General features: G+C 30.6%; 1 protein-coding gene across 4 annotated transcripts in view; it reads left to right on the top strand.

Moving 5' to 3' along the window:
• Positions 1-15,196, top strand: part of CdGAPr (GTPase-activating protein CdGAPr) — a 191,633-nt gene that overhangs the window by 116,033 nt on the left and 60,404 nt on the right. The gene's annotated exons all lie outside the window — the stretch shown is intronic.

Genomic DNA, 15,196 nt, shown 5'->3' with positions numbered 1-15,196 from the left:
AAATCGCGTTTTTCAGAATTTCTTTTTTTAAGAGACGTTTTATTTAATAAAAAAATATAAATAATGCGTGTTTACAGAATTTAATTTACTTGAATATATAGTTAATAATTTTGAAAAATTGTGGATTCCCTTGATCCCCTAGCCAATCTCCAGAAAAATCACGGAAAAAGTTGTATCGCGATGAGGAAGATTTTTCTGCTTAAAATTATCTCAAATCCAAAAAATGATTAAAATAATAAAAAAATATGAATAAATTATTATTACAAACGATAAATGTAATGATCGCCAGAGCAAAAAAAATTGAAAAATCTTATTCTTTCGATTATTTCTTGAAATGTACAGGAAGATCGTGTTAAAATTTGAGTCGATGGGTCCAACCGTTTCCGAGAAATTTTTCTCACCAACTCTGAAAACAGCGTTTCGAGTAAAGCGCATCTAAAGTTTGGCAAACTGATAACACTACTAAATTCTTACTAATACACTCATAACTGATAACACTACTAAATTCTTACTAATACACTCATACACTCTAACTTAAAGCAATTTTTTAATAACTTCCCTTTGCTCAGTAAAACAATGTCGACCTCCCAACGGTTTTAAACGATTAACAATAATTTAAACTGGCACTTAGATATGACGGCGTAAAAAAATGAAACGTTCCTATGTTAACCAAGTTTTGCATTTTTTAAAAACTCTAACTATGTAACCAAATGTTTTTGAAAAAAAGTTTAAATAAAATACTTTGGCAAAAATTTAATGAATTAGTAAAAAATAGAAATCCATTTTCTAAAAATTAAAGATATTGTCGATCGTAATTTATAAAATATCAAAGAAATCTGTTAAAACATTTGTTTTGTCTTTAAAATACACATTTGACAATTATTCCATGTGTGCAAATTTAGTTGTGGGACTTGGCTAAATAATATAATAATATAATTAGTATACATTTTTGAGAACCACTGTTTAAAGTATTAGGCACCATTGCTAAAATTTGTTAATTTTGGAGAAGTAGAAGTGAGCAAATTTGATACTTTCAAATTATTGCACAAAAAATTATAACCATGCTAACCTTTTAAATTTTGTGATATGTATAACTTTCAATTGGCACTGACTATTCTTGTTGGTACGAAAAGTGTAATCTCAACTGAAAAAACTTTGGTGACAAAGCGAACACGCAACTGTTATAAATATCAATGGCTCGAATAACTAAACAGATAGCAAGCGATATATATTATACTTTTATATTCAAATCAACTTGTTGATACTTTTTCTGGTAAATTTTTTGATAGAAAGCCACATCTCAATCGAGTTGAACACAAAACTGCTATAAATGACATATGCCCCCATATATGGAACTAGTGGTAGAATATCAACCGTTTATACCATTTTAAACAAATACTGCCTTCAAGTGTGTAACTTTATAATTATTTGCTAATTAAATTTTTGGCGAGAGTGCATAGCTAAGCAAAGTGACCAAAGAAGTGTCGGCAGCTAGGGGTCCGATCCAAGCAAAATGTTCGGAGATTGTAGGGATGCCTTGGAAAATAGTTTATGCCAAATTTAGTGAAGAGATCTTGTCAAATAAATGAGTTTCCATACAATAACTAGATTTTGATCAACTTGTATGACAGCTATACACTATAGTGGTCCAAGTAGTCTTTGGGAAGAGTGTCTGAATTTTTAAAATTTTTGAAAACGAATCAGAAGCGAACCACCATAATGTGCATATAACAACAATACCTATATATTTACTTACAATACATAAATTACTAGAGATATGAATACATTCACCTGTGGCGTGTAAGTTATGTGGCGCGAGCTCGTTAAATAACCTTTTGCCACTCACTCAATCAAATGCGGCTACATACTATGTATGTATGTATGTGTGTATATATTTTCCATTAGATTGCATATTTAAATACACAAATATTGCTATCTATGTGTGTTTGTATGCAAATTTATTTTATTCAGTGATTTATGAACTTTCCACAGTTCGAACTGGTTAGTTTCGAGGGGGTTCATTGAGTTGAAATTGCCTGCCAACTTCGCCAACAGTTTTTGTTTTCAGTTTTACTCGTTTATCAATGATTTTTTTTAATGACTATTTTCCGCTTTCATTTATTTTTTATTTATTGTTGGTTTTCTCGCTTTGACAGTTGCAGTTATTATGTAGGTATGTACGTGTATATGTTATTTTTTGTTATTGTTGTGTTAATGTTTTTCAAGAGTTAATAGTAACAATACTGTTTTACATTTCAAAATTAGTGCAGTGTTAAAATATGATTTACGGTAATGGTTGATTAAAGCAAAAAATATTATGAATCAGCTGCTTTTCGCTTCGGTAATTTCACACCTGTATCTATGTATGCATGTATTTACATATGTATGTTTATCTTTTTTAATGAAATTATGTCGTTTGGATTTTATTTATACGTATTTATTATGACTTAAGAGCACCTTAAGTAAAACTTAATGATATAAAAATTCAAGCTTTGTAAATGCAAGCGTGTATTGCTTATCTGTTTATGTAAAATCCAAGCTTTCCCACAATAAGCTAAGACAATTTAGTCGCCAGCTTTTTCCTAGTTTCACACTAGTTTACATAACCTTACAGGAAAGCGCTTTATTTCCCATCCATCAGTAAGCGTTTTTGCATTATAAGAGGGTGGTATACCATTATCTCTCCAGGCTCTCAATACTTTTTTCAAGATGAACTCAAAAATTCTTTAGAGTTTGCGTCCCCTAACTCAACAGATGCCTAGTACAAGTCGCATAAGCGATCTTAGGCTAAGTAACAGCGCCGTAATGGCTTCTTGAAACCCGAACCAGTTAAGTTTCTTAGATTAGATAGGACAGGATAAGAGATCTTTTAGTTCACAAATTTACGATCTGTATATTAACTGTATATTAAAATCCTTTAAGTTCTCAAATAACACACCTACTAGTCTAATGGAGTCAACTTACATAGCCTTGGGCTAATGGACAGGCCAATTTCTTCATATGATGTGGTCAACAAGAGCAAGTTCTCATAAATTGATGATTTGACGCATTGGATGGCTTATTGCATCGTCCTGATATAACCAGCTGGCACTTCTACGATTTTCACTTTGAAACTGTAACTTTTTCTGGATATACGGTATTCTAAGAATCTTTTCAGGATAGTTCGCAGTCCAAGTCCCCTTTAAGAAATAAAATCTGATCAAATATGACCCGGACTGGAAAATAAAAACTATATTTTCACGTTTAATACAAACATGTCTACGCTTAACTTTGCATACACTTGTTACAAGCCTCGCCTGGGATGGCGTTCATTTTCTTCTCCAAATTTTCCTTTATTCGGCTTCGACTCATTTTTGTCTCGCTTCAGTAATGATGCGTTTGGGGAATGTAGCGCCCTCAGCTACCTTGTCATGCAACTCTTTTGCGAACTCTACTCGATGTGGTTTTTACAAAAGGTTAAGTTCTCAAAATATTAACCAATATGTGATTTTTAAGCGCTGTTTGTTTAACTTTTTCGATGTTATCAATAAGGTGAAAGAGGTTCATGCTCATGTTCATGGGTTCAGCTTTCAATGACTTTACGATCTTCACAGAATGCTTTGAGCGGCTCAGATACTTGTGTTCGTAAAAAAATTGAGTCCACAAAACACTTATGAAACAATTTTAACGATTCCGTTGCCGTGATTTCATTGGAAACATAAAATTTCAAGCAAACTCGTGCTTCAATTGCTCTTCTGTAATTAAATTATCAAACAATGGATAAATTTTTGACCCTCACTAATCGTAAGTAAGTTCGTTTAACTGTATATAAGTAAAATTCATGAATTGGTGGAGAATTGCGCATGAAAGAAATGTTATAAGAGAAATGTTGACTTAAAAAATTAATAAAGTGAAAAATTTGAAAATTAACTTAAACAAATTATATATACAACGATTTATGTTTAACTGTACTTTATTTTTTAAAAATATGTTTCAACTCCCGCACATGTTAAAAGAATTATGATCTTAACGAAGTTTCACCACTATTGGCATGCTATCATAGACAAATTCTCTCCACAATGTGTCGCAATGCCCAATGCACAAAGATTTCACAAATATTTGACATACTTTTCAAGAATAGCTGCTTATGCTTCGATTTATTAGTATTTTTCTATATTGTGAGAGACTGCACTATACATATATAGTTGTCTGTATGCCTGTCGCACATTTATCTGCATAAGCATATTTTCTCAACAAATTCCTTTGCAAATTTACACACTACCGCTAGTACATATATACATAAATTCATTTATTGTCTAAATACTGAGTGTAATTGCTATTTAAGCATTCAATGCGTCAACTCACGCGAGTTCGTTGGCTTACATTTCCATTTCTTCTTCCATTTAATGGCTCTGCGCCACCAACGCAATGCCAACATCTCAACATAACAGGCGGCAGTCAAGCTCGTTGATGCTTAAGCAAACAAAAGTTTATTGTCAAAATACTTAAGTTACAGTTTCGCATTATAGTTAAGTATTTATTTTGTTGCATTTTGTATGTATTTTCACAGTATTGTGTATAAGTACGCTTGATAATTTATAAAAAAGAAGAAAACAATTTTTTGTGGTTTCGTTCTAATTTTACTGCTAATTGGCGTTTAGTTGCAGGCATAAAAGAGAAATAGAAAAAAATAAATAAAATAATTCAAAAATTTTTAATTGCAAAAAAATCAATTTATTTAAAACAAAAGCTTTTAATTAAAAAATTTTTTTTAAATATTAAAAAAATATTTAGTTTAAAAAATACGAAGAATCCAAAGAAAAATAAATATGTATATTTTTTAAAATTATTTTTTTAAGTTAGCACTTTACAATTTATTAAGCCGGTAAAACGCAAATAAAAAACTTAGAAAATGTTGAAATTAAATTAAAAAAGAATATAAAAAAAAGAAAGAAACAAAAAAAAATTATTTCTAAAGAAAAATATGCTAACAATCTTAAAAACCATAGGAAATTCAAGTGAGAAATTCGGTGGAATGTGAAAAATTATAAAAGTTGTGCCTTTTACAATTTATTTACAACAAAAACTTATGTAAGACATAACATAAAAAAACTCAATTATACAAAAAAAATTACCAGGATTTACATATATATGGTTTACAGAATGTGAAAAATCGTAATACTAACAAAAATAAAAAAATATACATACATTGAATAGATTTAGAAGTTGAAAAGAACGCCCTTTTTTATTTGACATTTTGTATTAAATTTGGGTCTTTATAACATATTTTGACCACTTTTTTAAGAGATTAGGTGAATCCAAAGCCTTCAAAAAATGCCTAACATTAATAGTTATTCTGATACAAAGAAAAAGGGATTTTTTCATTCTTTTAGGCTATAAGAAAAAATTACAATGTCATGTTGATGCAAAATGAGAGCTAATCAAAGAAGGCCTCTATTAGCGACGACAATTGTGGTAACTTTTGTTATCTGAAATAAAATACTGAATCGGGGTCTTAATCTAAATATATTTCGAGAAATCCTCATATATTTCTGTAATAAATGTTACTGAAGCGAGTAGAAGACTTTTTTCACTATCCTACCAATTGAACTATATATAGACCAAAACAAATATTTTTTTTTTTTTAATTTAAAATTAATCTAACCCTTAATACAACAGCAAACAAGTGGTCGCTTTGTTACTCGGTACAAACTTGATTTTTTCTGATGAAGATAGAAAAGTTATGTCACATAGTTGTTCTTTATATGAAAGATATAAGGTTTAGTCTACTGCAGTAAACAGAGCAGAGTTGCGCGAGGTTTGGTTCGCAGTGTGTCATTCGTGCTGTTTTGTTGAAACCAGAAACCTTTCAATACTTTTCCACTCATTTGTGGAATGATATACAGAGTCAAATCAATTGAATCCTATTTTCGATGTAATTCGTCACTATTTCGGTACTTTGTTTCGGTGGCCAACGAATCATGTTTAGAGTTGTCCTGAATTGAGATTTCCAAACCAGGTCGAAGCAACTCATTCGATTAGTTAATGTCAAAGTTATTCAATATTTATATACCAACATAAAAGTTGGGGCACCCTGTATTTTACAATATTTATTTTTGTATATATTTCATGGATTGTGAGTTTCCGCGTACGCAAAGAATTTTTTTCTCTCTATGCCGCTAATTCATTGCGTTCAGGTCTCAAAGATTTTGTATAAATAATGGAGGTTGGTTGTCTTGTGGCGCGCCTCAAATTGCCTTGCAACTTTCACCTGTCAATTAACACTTGAGTAAACTAAATGCGTAAAGACAGACAAATATCTCTACGTATGTAGAATATTAAGCGCTATAAAATAGAGTGACAAATGTAAGTCATGGTTGCTGACAGGAAAGGAGCAAATAAAGTGTTAAAAAAGCAGTAAAGGTAATCGAAAAGAAATTATAATTTGCTGAAATGCGAAAATTGCAAAGTTTACTGTAGAAATTGAATTATTTAAAAAAGATTTCACTATTTTACCAGAATAAATAAATGAATACACACCATACATTTGTTGGAGTGACGAGAAAGTAGCGGTAATCGCAATCTGGCAATTTGCACGATGCATACTTAGGTTAATGAATTAAAGTTTATTCTCTTTGGAGATGGTTGGCTGGTTGATTGAGAAGGGAGGCGCAGGAGCGCCTGCACGCCGGCGGCTGCAATTAGGTCATCATTAGGCTCATTGTGCTCTCAGCTGGTAAATAAATTAAACTCCAGCAACTCATTGGATTTGGTAAAAAGTGGTTTTTCACCCCAGCTGACCATATACCCCGAGTCCACTTTTCCAATTTTTGAAGATTCATGACTTGCTGATTCGAGCTGAAGCCAACTTGACACCTGCTTACCATATCGTGACAACAGTTTCGGCCTGAAAGATTGAATTGTAGTCATTTGTTTCGAAGCTACCTTCTGCGTATGGATTACTACAGAAGAAGCACGCTCCTGTTCTTATTTTACTATTTGATCCGTCTATGAGTATGTAGATTTCGCCGTTTAAACTTTTGAATACTGTACCATTGGTCCATTTTTCTCTACTGGGGAATGAAAACGATTTGTTTAATTCCTCATGTATCTACTTTTCTTAGTCGCATTGCCAATTTAGCCCGTTTTCATTATCAAGGTCGAGTATGATATCATGCCTGTAGTGACGCCGAGCCTGGCTCCATTGTCTTAAAACCGAAGAGAGGTTACATATTAAAATCTCACACAGATACAAAATGAGACCAGATCTTTGAGAGTAAGAAGACAATTTTGCAGGTTCCACTTAGGGTGGATACCTCAGTCGCCATAATCGCAACTAAATAGATAATATCGAACAATAGAAATGTTGCCTTATAGTTAACTTGACGTAAATTGACCTACTCGTCATCATCATCGCTGACTTTTTGGATGAGTCTTGAGCGTCTGCGAAGTGAACCACTTTTACACATTTTCTTAAATTTCTTCATACAACTTTTATAGGTGATGTAATCTTATCATTCCAATGAAGAAAAAACACTCTGTTACTTCTTTATTGCTAAAAAAATGGTTAAAACTGTAAATTTTGTTCCAGTTGAGTTTTGATTAGTAGAACCACTTTTCAAAAATTTAACTTTAGTTGATTTATTTGCTTTTCTAATCTCCAATAATATGACTTCCTAATTGAAGAGTTGAAAAAACTAGACCAGTCTAATAAACTGGCATAAACATATAGAGATGACATAATAAGTGAATATACCACTTTAATTACTTTAAATTAATACAACTAGATAACATTGTTGTTCCTTCCACATGTATTTATATTTCGTAGAGAAAAGAGCTCAAACATAGCGAGTAGAGAGGTGATGAATCGAATACGGCTGTGTATAAAAATTTATAAAAATATGCCAATACATGTAAAATATAGAATATTGTTCAGAAAGTACTTTAACATAGATAATAATTTTATATGCCATACATCTTTATCTGTCTATTAAATTATATATTTTGTTCTGCCTTGTAAAAAATTGTATTCACACCCAAAAATGCCGTTATTATTAAATAATTATTATTTTTTGTCACTCCCAGCTTTGGGCGTTGCCCCACACCCGCTTTGTTTGATGCTAAATATATTTACACATACATACATACAAATACAAATATATCCCCACCCCATAAATTCACGTTGACCTCCCATTAGGCGAGTGTCACATTGCGGTAATGTCCGCACGCTCACTTTAACCACAGGCAAGCCGTGGTAACAGTCATAAGTAGTGATATGTACAGTAAAATATTTATTTATCATATACCAAAAGAAAAATTTCAAATGTTGACTTCATTGCCTTGTGAAAAGCGTAAAATGTATTATACATTTTAATATGACTTAATCCAGAGGCAACTCCCAGCCATTCGCTTTGGATATGTGATATTTATATCCTAAACAGATTATATTAAGTTTGTGATGAAGTTTGTAACACCTAAAAGGAAACGTGGGAGACCCTATAAAGTGTGTATATAAATGACCAACGTGACAAGTCGATATAGCCATGTCCGTCTGCATTTCTATCTGTATATAAGCGAACTAGCCTCTCTCGGTTTTCGAGATATCGCTCTGAAATTTTGTACACGTTCTTTTCTCCTAAAGAAGCTGCCTAATTTGTCGGAACCACCAATATCAGACCACTTTAGCATAGCTGCCATACAAACTGATGGTTAAAGTTTTTTCTTGTTGTTGTAGTTTCTGATTTTTTTACAAAACAATGTTTAATATCAGTATGTGCTAATTAATTTATTCAAAAGACCAACTGACCAGCAGTCAAGCACAATAAATTTATATATACAAATATATGTACGTTTGTATATGTGTATATGCTTGTATGAGTTTATATGCTTGTAAGTGCGTGTACGTTGTGCCGCTATCAGCGAGCTCCACGGCGGCCTTTCACAAGCGCTATAATTAGTAACAAGTAAAAACAAAAAAATTAAAAGGAAAATGTTTGAATAAATTTTTGTATACTTTTTTGTTGTTGTTTTATTTTTTGTTAAAGCATATAGAATTGTGTGTTTCCAAGCATGTGTGGGCGAGTTTTAATTGCATTCATTTTGTAATTTTTATATGCTCAAGAAAAGTTCCACAAGTAAATCAGGAGTTCTTATATCAATAACTTAAAGAAGATTAGTTTGTGGCTCAATAAAATATGTACATGCACATATATACCATATATTATAAGTGTACATACATATGCACATATGTATATGGCATAATGATAATTTATAACAAAAAGAATATTATAATGTGCTAAGGCCGAGTTAAATTTACTGCGACCTCATAAAACATGCGTTTAGAGCACAAAATATGGTAAATCTCTATTAAGTTCCTATTACAAAAACAAAAACAAAGAAAAAGTAACATTAACTTTCTGTGCACTGAAGCTATATGCTTTTCACAAGTGTATTTCTTATAGCAAGATTATCAGCATATTTTCTCGACTTTGATCGACCATTTTGTATAAAAGAGCAGCTTCTTGAGAAAAATGGGTTGTATGCATAATTAGTTTGTCCAAGACTCCGCTAGTAATTGTACGGTTTTAAAACCGAATGATTCTCAAATAGGTGAGAATGAAAGACTGTTAAAAAAACTTTTGTTATAAAAAGAGAGAGAGAGGGATCTTTTCAAAGTAGTTGAATAATGCCCCAGTGGTGAGTCAATGCTGCCATCCATTCCCCAATCAATCTACATAAGCAGTAATACGGCTTAAAATTGAAACAAATTCCTTTAAATAGATGATTACTGACCAACGACAGAGGACTGAATGGACGTAGTAGAAAAAAAGTAAACTCATGTCTGCGTCAATTAACACGGAATAAGAATTTTAAAGATCGCTTGCCAGGTCCAAAGCTCTCATTCTGACATCTTTCACGTATGAACTGAACGGAATGACTCAATTTTGATCACGAGTGTTCAATATCGACCAGATTTTTATGGTTTATCGAACATTAAAGAAGCTCTTTCACATTATGATCGACAAGTGCCATCTTTTTGTCGATTACAACTGGCTTTTGGAAGTGCGGAATGAAGGTACCTATATTACTACCTAGAGTTTGGATGGATTCTATAACTCTTATCCATCAGTACTAATTTGAAATACGCCGGCATTTGAAAAACGTCTTTAGTCTTATGAAATTCGTTGTTCGTATCCTAAATCGCTTTCATCATTGTATTTAGTTCTGATATTTTAACTTAATAACTTTTACTTGAAATCTTGTCTTCATACCTGACCTGATCTTCTCAGCTTTTTAAAGCACAAATTCTTTAAAATGTTTTGGAACGATATTTTTCTGAAACTAAATCTGGACATAGCATTGTTTTTGGATTACAATAAGTATTCGGTTCATTTATATCAATAATCTGAGACTAAGTACCGTAGATTTATATCATATTTTTTCTCCACTTTATACTTGTATCTAATAATCACATTTTTGAGATCTTATTAACCTTGAACTTATAAAAATATATATTTGAAAGTCCTATAGCGCTTTTTTACATTTTTTGTAGCGTTAGGTTCTGTGTTAGGATCTATTGCTGTTTTAATAGAAATATTCAAGATTCAGTATAAAATTTAGAGAAGTGACATCATTAGTGTAACACGCATCTTTTTTGATCACATTAGGAGGATAAAAAATACCAAAGTTAAAAAAAAAATGGTTGATTTACCGATACGGACCCATTCTAAGAAGATTGTCTTAAAAATGTTCCGATGTTGTTTTTGGTCTCTAGAATAGAATTATGTTGGAGGTATACGCTGCCATCTTTAGTCCAAATTAGATGGTTTTAATGTCTCTAAACCTAAACTCTCGTTTCACAGTTGTATCTCATAATAGTATTATCTTCTTCTTTCCAGTATTATATAACCTTAAAAACCACCTAATTTTATTTGTACATAACCTCAAAAATATTATTTATTACGCCTAACCTTATTACCGCACATAAATTTGTACATTTCCGGTATGAGTCGCAGACATTTCCTTTAATTCCAATTTCGATAACAAAAAACGAGTCTAACAATTTTCCGCTAATTTCATGAAATGGCAATTTGACTTTTCTTGCCTTGCAAATCAGAGCGAGAGGGAAAAGTTGGAAAAATTGCATGAATTGATTTCCAATGGACGAAGCAATTGGCGGCACAAAACTCGTTAGGAATAAAATACGGCAACATTGCACTTACACACACACGTCAAATGTCAAATTTCCTGGTGGACAGAGTGGTTCATTTCCGTTTACATAAGAAATGTGGATTAATGGAGGAAAATTAAAAGCAAATGGAAATTAATGATGATGAAGAAGAAAAATACAAAATGCGATTAAACAAAATAAAATTTAAAAAAATTGAAAAACAATCATAAAAAAATAAATAAACATATAAAATAAGGTAGTAAATGTTAATAAAATAAAATTGTCAGTTAATAAAAATTAAAAAAATTAAAATTTAATTATTAATTAATAGCGAGAAAAATTATATTAATTCAAAAATAAATTTAAAAAATTTTAAAACTATTTGATTTTAGAAAAAACATTTAATTGAAATTACTAAAAAGATAAACCAATAATACAATAACATTAATTAAATTATATAAATTAAATAAATAATAATACTAAATGAAAACATGAAGTAAATATAATTATAATAAAATTATAAATTAATGAAAATTAAATTAAACTAAATAGTTATATATAATTTAGAAAATTTTTTTTTTAATTAATACTTTTTATAACAAAAGGTTACTAAACACGTAAAAAAATAATAAAAATAATTAAACTACAATAAAGTTAAAAAAAAATTGTTATGCAACCGAACAATATAATATCAATTTCGGCAGTTAATAAACCGAAATTAATTAGAATAAAATTTAATTCGAAATATTGAAATTAATGAAATCATAAATAATAAAATAAGCAAGTATGGTTAAATCAAAATTCTATGAATAACCCAATAATAAAAAATATAATAAGAAATAAATTTAAACAATATTAAGTAGTTATGAAATGTTAATGGAATGGAAAAAAAATTAATAAAAATTTAACTATTTACTAATAATTAAATTAAAGTTAATTAAAAAAGTTATATAAGTAAAAGGTTATTTTTAAATTTAAGCAAACTTTTTTTTTTTTTTAAAGTGTAGAATAAAATAAAATTAAATATAATGTAAATATACAAGAATGATTAATTTAAAATTCTATAGAGTGCCTGTGGTTGTCTGACGACGCATCTAGGTCTTTAGGAGACCCATTGTTTTATTGGATTGTGAAATCTATAAAAACTAGAAAAAACTATAGCTTCGCTGCAACCTTCACTTATAATTTCCATACAAAAGTTTTATTTTGGTATATGGCATCTACACATATGCTATAGTGGTCTGATCTGAACAATTTTTTCCGGAGATTGTATCTTTGCCTTGAACAATAATCCATGCTTTCTTGAAGATTCCTTGTCAAATAAAAAAGTTTTCCATGCAAGAATTTGATTTTAATTTATCAATTTGTATTGCAGCTAAATTTTTTCAATATAAAAATTATATTTTGACGGATTTTGCAAAATTCGGGTCTATACATACAGACGGATAGAGGAACATGGCTCAGTCGACTCAACTCGTCACGTACATACTTGTATATAAATTTTAAAACTATAATTGAAATTGAAACAAGTGTAATAAATTTCTAATAAAAATAATATAAATAATGCCTTCAAGCCCGGCAAATATTATTTCTGATTACGTCAAATTACATAAATTTACTTGAATAATAGTGGATAAAAGAAGGCTACAAAATAAATAAATAAGAGAAATAAATAATAGCTTGTTGTTGTAGTCTAGGGAGCAGTTCGCTAGTGGGTATAAAGTGTGTGTTTATGTGTTTATGTATGGATGCGCGTTGGCGTGCAAGTAAATTACTCGAAAATAAAGGGATAAACAGAAAATGCAGCAAACAGCGAAGTTAAAAAGTGCAATAACAATGCACATATCAACACTAAATATATAGAAATTACGGCTGGACGGTTGATTGTTGAATTGAATATAAAAAATACCGTAAAATGAGCAACAGTGATATCAATAAGAGTGCACATATACTTGTATGTTCGTAGAATACATATTCATAGATACATATATATGCAAGTATGTGTGTATATATAATATATATTATATATCTAGGCCTGTAAACGCTGCAGTCATGTAAGAAAATAAAACAAAAACAAACAACAACTATAACAGGCTTGCTGAGGCACAATACTCAAAAACCGGTCGTCTGCAAACACCAACAACAACTACAAAAATAACAAAAAGCAACAATCAATCCAGTTGGCAACGTCACATTGCATCCACCAGCCAGCCAACCAACAAAGCCCTGCCAGCTAGCAAACAAACAACCTACCGACCAATTGCCTGCACGGGCAACAGCTCAACAGACCAAAACAGTAGTTAGGCAGCCGGTTGGCCAACAACAAATCGAAAGTTATTGACCGGAACTAATAACGTTTGTCTGCGACTAGCCGACTGTTGATATGGGCGCACAAATGTTGCATTGCCGGCGCATAAATACAAGTTGTATAATATATATACAACACATATTTATATATATGTATATATATATATATATACCTATATATATATACTACATATATGTGTATGGATATATACTATATCCATACATACCTTAGAAAAACGTGTTATTATGCATGCAGTCAACCAGTTGAATTTTTGTAGCTATCGTTGTTGTTGCGCTCACTATTGATTGTCGTATAAAACATATGTATGTTTATACCCTGCACAGTGGTTTTTTTAACAACAAAAAAAACCCTGTACAGTGTATATTAAGTTTTCCACGAAATTTGTAACACCCAGAAGGAAACGTCAGAGACGCTATAAAAAAATATATATATATAATGATCAGCATGACGAGCAGAGTTAATTCCGCCATGTCCGTCCGTTTGTATATACGAGAAGTAGGCTCTCAGTTTTTTAGACATCGATCTGAAATTCTGCACACCATCTTTTCTCCCCAAGAAGCTGCTTATTTGTCGGAACCGCTAATATCGAACCACTATAGCATACAGCTGCTATACAAACTAACGAATCAAAGTCGCGGTAGAATTCTTGCTATACCCTTTGTAAGAAATGCAACTGTGAAGGGTATTATAGCTTCGGTGCAGCCGAAGATAGCGTTTTTTCTCGTTTTTTGTTTATTTTTATTGAATTTAATTTTTAATAAATTTTAATTATATTTTGTTTGCTTGTTGTTGCAGCGCTTGCAATCTCCACAGTTGTCTTGACTTCCATTTAATTTTGTTGTTTTTAAATTTCAATACATTTATGTTGATTAACAGTTGTTGCTGTGTATTAAATAAAAAAAATAACTTTGCTGTTTATTATGACATTAAAAATGATTTCAAGAAGTTGTTAAAAACTATAGGAATTGTGTATTGGAAATAAACTGTGGCTTCTTTCAAATTTGAGTTTTTGAACGTTATGATTTTTTTTTAAGTTTTGGGTTAAGAGAGAACGTATAAATAACTAATAATAATGAAAGATCGTAAATACACATTTAATTTTTTTTTCTTTTGAATTGAAAAACTATATGAAAATTATCAAATAATGAGCCTAATGATGGTTTAAATGCGGTCGCCTGAGGTCTGGCTCTCTTGCGCCTCCCTTTTCAATAAACCAGCACTTTCTTACAATTTTTAAGGAAAGAAAAAGCTATAAGGGGTATTTTTTCCAATTCTCTATTGTTGTCGCTATGCGCTTTGTATCCTAATTATCAATAACTTCTGCCAGTTTTTATAAAATGTATTCAAAAAATTAATTCTGAATATTCTTGAAAATCTAAAGGGCCAAATCTACCCAAGTTTTTGGTATTTTATTTTTATTTTATAAACTTTTTTTTTTTTAATTTAGTGTGCATAAAGTTACTTTTTTATGTAGCAAAAAACTGTAATTTTTTGGTTTTTATTTAAATTATTTTATTTTTTTCACATTTTTTGACTTAATATTACTGAGTGCTTTAGTAAAATATATAAAATGAATGGCTGTCTTATAAAATCCGATTTTTAATCGAAAATATAACAAAATGAGAAGTTGCGGATCGGATCGTTCAAATCAGATTTAGATTTCTCGCACACTTAAACTTTTTTGAAGATAAAAATATTTGTAAGGTTATTACCTGGAC

The sequence above is a fragment of the Bactrocera oleae genome, chromosome 3 (genome assembly GCF_042242935.1).
Source record: "Bactrocera oleae isolate idBacOlea1 chromosome 3, idBacOlea1, whole genome shotgun sequence".
Lineage (NCBI taxonomy): Eukaryota > Metazoa > Arthropoda > Insecta > Diptera > Tephritidae > Bactrocera > Bactrocera oleae.
This window is presented reverse-complemented; position numbering and strand designations above follow the sequence as displayed.